The sequence below is a fragment of the Temnothorax curvispinosus genome, unplaced genomic scaffold (assembly GCF_003070985.1).
Source record: "Temnothorax curvispinosus isolate PA1 unplaced genomic scaffold, ASM307098v1 QBEX01006738.1, whole genome shotgun sequence".
Taxonomy (NCBI): domain Eukaryota; kingdom Metazoa; phylum Arthropoda; class Insecta; order Hymenoptera; family Formicidae; genus Temnothorax; species Temnothorax curvispinosus.
The window spans coordinates 1-6067 of record NW_020216518.1 but is presented as its reverse complement, the minus strand read 5'-3'; positions in this window follow the sequence as shown (position 1 = coordinate 6067).

Below are 6067 nucleotides of genomic sequence, written 5' to 3'. Positions count from 1 at the left end.
ACAAATCCACAGACAAGAGAAACACCTACTATGTTAAATAGTACTTCTCGACATTAATAAGAGAGGCAGATGTAACAAGTATAAATTATATATACTTAAAGATAATTTAAATGTCTCATAAAACAATGTAGATAAGTAGAAATTAATAAAATATATAAAAATAATCCAAATTCTTTCAGAGAAAAACGACAAGCAATATATCAGTAATAACAATCTCATTTTCGTGGAAAATATCAGCATGATGCAAATTGCGTTACACGTTCTTTTTCTACCTGCCTTTATACAGCAAAATTGATAGTGAGTATAAAGAGTATAAAGAGTATAAAGAGTAATAAAGAGTATAAAGATTTGAAGCATCAAGCTCGCTCGTGCTAAAATTTCAAAGGGCATTCACAATTTTAATTTTAATTAAATTCGTTTATTATCTATAACAAAATAATATAATTGCACGGGTGCTCTTCGCAAAACCGCTCCAATTAATTACGATTGATTTTCTCGCTCGCGGGTGTACAGTCGACGATTTATTGATCCTTTTCGCTTTGAACGGAACGTGTCGAATGATGGAACACTTTGGACGACCTCCCGGCAGCAAAGCCGCCGAAACAATAGATGAATTGTAGGATAGAAAGTCGGAGCACTCGGGGAGCCAACGAAGAATCTCCTCCATCTATTCGGTGTGCAAACACAGGGAGAGAACTCCCGTGTGCACCGTTGTGCGTGTCTGTGGCACATGGCCGCAAATACGTGTGTACTTGGCGTGATTAACGGCGGCGCTTTGCGTCGTCGTGATTAACGCCGCTTTGGCGTTTCCGAAGCCGCCGCGGGGAATAAAACACGAATTTGCTCCGTCTTACGTAACGGGTCAAAACAGATATCCCAACGCAAAAGATATCCAGTGCTCTCGCTTTTTAGTCTTTTTACGGATAAAGTCATACTGCTTCGTGTTTCTCGAGAAGTGCGGCTTCGTAATTGGATTGCGATGGCAATGTTAACGGAAAAATTAATTTTTTAAAAAGGATTTTATTTCGTCTTATCTCTCTAAGTTAAGTAATAAAGATTTTTTTTTTTAGATGAACTTCTTGAATGCACATCACGATTTAGATTTCGGTATTTGCATCATTATATGTATATGCATATGTTTATATCACAAATATTGTACGCAACATAAAGATATGACAGTTCTTCCTTGCTTCTTCTTTGCCACGTTCTTCAAGAAATCTATTTCTGCCCACAATATTGCGAATATTAATATACCACGTAGAATACTCATCGGCCTTGAAATATCGTAGTGCGATTTAACAACGTCTGCGTGAGTAACAAAGCTGTTGGAAACAAAGCTGTAACAGACGTCGTAATTATACTTTAAACGGAAGAATGATTTTTTAGCGTAGTACGTAGTACAAGAGTGGAAAACGAGAAAATAGCCGGTTTCAGCAGACGAGACGCGACTCCCAAAGCGAGCATAACTCGGAATATTATTTAGATCAGAAGACGCTATGACGACTATAGGATAACACACACACGTACACATGTACAAAATCCGATATTGTTATTTCTAGCGACACCGTGTCACCGTTGCTGCTCCGCATCGAGCGCAGCTGGGATTACAAGAGGATCGCCGTTGTGTCACCGCGTAGTTGTTGCTGTGTTTGTTGTTGGAGTATCATAAATGAAGCGGAAGGCGAGCAACTCGGGCGTGCGCAAAATTGCAAATATAAAAATATAAATTCTTTAGGCGATCGAGATACAACGCGACGTTCCCGCGTTTTTATCTGTCGAAGCCGCCTGATAAATATTCAAAAAAAAATTGAAAGCTCTTTCCATGATTTTAAAAGCGACGCAATCAAAATGCGTAATTGCTGCCCGCAGCAACGAAACGAGAAACAGCATCCCTCGCATACCCGATGTAATTAATGTAAAACCGGTGATGCCAAAACAATAGAACGGATGATGATGTATTCGCGACCGATTACCATGACCATTTATTATTAATAAGCTTTCAATGGTACCCAAATGAGTAAAATTTCTACGGTAGTTCGAGTAATATGGTAATTCGGGGTTCTGCCATGAATAAATATGCGTAATGCAATTAATTTACGTCTAGATACGTGCGTTTGCGTACAATCAAAAGATATACTAAATTACGATCTGTAAATCAGTAAAAAGTATTTACAAATTCGCTTAAGCCGTTAATAAACATCTTCATCGTCGCTGCGATGCCGGGGAGTGGTAATAAAAACGCCAAATAACGCACAGACAATGCTTAAAAACGTTTCCGTATTTATATAGCGCGCGCATGATAATGCGTAGTAATACATAAGCCCCTTTTTATCAATTTCCGATATAACAACGTTAAAATACTCGCACAAAGCCAGGGAAGAAGCAGGGTGAAGACGAAGAGACACGGCCCGAAATACATCGCGTGCTGATCGATGAAAGTGCAACATTACGCTCGGAAAATTAAACTCGTAAATTTACAGCGCGAGTTCGCTGGTAATAATTATTTTCGCGCCTGATTCCGCTGTTGTTTTTGCAACCGTCGCTTGTGGGAATTAATTAACGGCCCTTTCATCTGCGACCAGTTACCGCATGGGTTGTCATCGCGAAGCGAGTGACAGGTGCACGCGGAATCGGGATGTTGCGTCACGAGAGAAATGGGAATTAGTTCTATCAACAACGTCGAAATCGATCGATCGCGACGAGCATGCAACGGGTACAAATTGCATATCACGTTATCTACATTCGGCTCGTATCAATTTCGCGAAATTGAGTGAACCACGCGCGCGAACGCCGCAGATTGATTTTGCGCGACGCTCTTCTCTCGTGTGTCCAATGCCACGAGATTGTTACATCTTGGCAAAACGCGAAACGTTAGCTCGCGATGCGTAATAACTGTATGTAAAATAACGCAATTCTTATTATACAAGTGCCATGCATTATATGACTTACACGTCTCGGAAATCTCGTTTTATTACGCATCACGATCTTTCTGCGTAAACAATATTACGAAATTATGCTCGTAGCAAGCTCTCGACTCGTAACAATTGCACATACGAAACAACATAATGCTACCGAGTGCTGGTATTGTGAATAAACATAAATGCCGCAAACTCATGTCGAGTGATGGTCGTATTATGCGCGCGCGCGCGTACAGCATCCCGGAATTATTATACCGCTGATTTATGGTGCTCGTGCGTCAAAAGGCACAATCATAACGAGTTCTGGAACAAACTGGTTTAGGCATTCAAGTGACAATACGAATTAATGATCGTTACAAATTCATCCGGCATGACAGCCAACACGTCGCGCGACTCTAATATCTCGGAATGATCGGTTATACGATTTACGATATGTAAAAAGCACAGTGTATAAAAAGAGCTTAAATTTATTCTCAATTTAATTATGCAATTGTATTAATCTAGCTTCAGCTGCAGACTGCGTTTCAAGACCGACAGTAATGGCACGTGGTTTGTGAAGCAAAAAATGTAAAAATAAATTCACGCAAAAAATATTATTAGGCACAAAAGATTCAACTGGACCATATATTAGAACATTTTCTATTTACTTGATAATTATCAACTTAACAGTCATGACTTACTTAATATATATACAAAAAAAAGGTTGATTATATCAAAAGTATGAAATAACTGAAATATATCGAAGCGACGATGTAAACTCGCGATGTGTCATATCTTTAGAGATTGATCTTGCATAATTCGCGTTTTGCACAGGCTATATGTGAATATTACACCAGCGGCAAAACCGGTTCGGACTTTGTAAAATTCTACAATCTCAACGAGCTTTACATATAAAATTTTTAGCGTATGTGTTTGTGTGTTAGCGTGACGCTATATCAGCTCGCGAATATCATCTTTACGAGTTCGAACGCGAGTGACACATCGATCGCGCGCAAACTACTAATCTCTAAATTATTACACCGATGGCCACGTGACCAACTTGGGTGATGTATGGGAAATTCATCGTCGAACTGTATACAAAGTTTTGTTCTCTAATGCCACCGCAGTTCGTGACACCTCAAACTGTTACACGCGACAAGCAAATGTTGAGGAACACTTTCCTTTTTGATTAAGAATTATTCAGACTATACAGATATACTGATACAGGCAATAAACCAGATTGCAGTAAAGTAGTGTGCTGAGTCGAAGATTCGTTCATTATCTATAAGTTACTGACGAGAATAATGATTGAGCCCAAAGACGAATCCCTGTTTAATAAGTAGCACTGCAGTTTTGTGTTAACGTAATCATAACCAGATAATACGATGTGTCCTAATATCAAAGTATAGATTGATTTTAAAGAAAAAATCTTTAGAAAACGGAATAAAAATCAGATAAAATTTAGTAATCGAAAAAACCGGAATAGAAAAAAGGCCTATCATAGCTGTGTCGGACAATTTAATTTCGGGAAGAAGTTGTTCGACAAGAAACTACTTCCTATTTTTAACCTTTTAAACATGGGCGTGGCAAATAAGTCACACTATACTTTGCAGTATGTTTTAATACTGCCATAATATTACATTCCAATAATAAAACAAGATTCGAATTTATTATTTACATAATTATTTAAATTAAAAAATTCCAATTCTAATTAAAATTTTGTTTGCATAAGTAGCTTATTTTTTCTTCTTTTTTTGCGTCCTACGCGATAAGGCTAGCTTAAAATATCCATTCTTAAAAAGTTAAGGTTTCAACAAAAATAGCGTAATAAAGGTCTAATATTATATTAAGGATACAATACTATAAAACGTTATTTATTAAGGGAATCATTTCGAAGAAGTTTCAAGGTTATTAATAATCTAAAATTGCTACGATAGCAATTGCGGCACATAACAGAACACGAAATTTAACGAGATTCACCTGCTCACGGTCGGAGAATAAGGGCAATCTCATCACTGCTATTAACCGCACTTCTGGAAATAGTCCTGTCATCAGTGTCATTAAATCCCCCGGAATAAAGCGGGTACTGCGGATGCCCGTGACAGTTATTACCGAGGATTTCGCGCGCCGACGCATTTATCGAGTCACAAATTAGGGCCTTTTCATTAGCGTGCGCCGGAAGATCATGGCCGGTATCGAGACTCGCGCTCTCTCATTTCGATCAATTTCGTATTCAAGTCACGTTGTAACGGAACGCGGTAATTAGGAAAGTGAAAGGCGGCACGCAACGCGTCCCTCATCGCATGTTTGCATATACTTGCGTGATCCTTGCATGCGATCGCGGTAAAGCTAAACGTTTAAAAAGACTTAATCAATGAATATATCTTTAAAACTTAAAGCGTACCAATAAACTTTGACGCGGATGTTATCTGTAGCTGAAAAGTAAAACAAAACATTACGAAGAGATTTTTCTTCTTTCGGAACAATACAAACACTCAAAATCATGAATATTCATTTTCGTGACAAATTAAAAGAAAAACATAGATAAAACATTCAATAAAACTTGTATGCAAAATAAGATAAAATAAAACCTCGGTTGTGTGAAATAAATCGTTTTACGATTTTTATTGTATTTAAATGTTTTGTTTCTATAAAATGCGACAATTTTTTGTCGATTTTACAATATATAGATATATGTCACGATATTATTTTTAATCCATTGTGTGGAAAAGACTTCAACGTTATTCCCTAAAATAAAATCCCTCTCGATTGCACAAGGGTAAATATGAAATCGATATTTTCGGTGTCGTTCGCTTTTGTGCGAATATTAAACGCACAAAAATCAGAGAACGATACTCGCTTTAAATTCTCTCTCTGAATGCTGCCTCTGAACCGATAAGATCACCGCGATCTTGAGAGCGCGGAGCGCGGTATTCATTCATGAACGCACGGTTTTAGCGGGGGTTGGGCGAAATGTGTGTACGCGACCTATTTCCGCGATATATACCACCGAAACGCGTCTAATGGATGGATCCCTGGTGCTCCTTCCGCGGATCGTCGAGAGGATATTTACCGCGAGTGCTTCGCAGCATCAAACGACGATAAAGTATGAGCGAGGCCTCTGAAAGCCCGCGCAAAACAACCGCGAGTTTACGAGACCTCGACGTGAG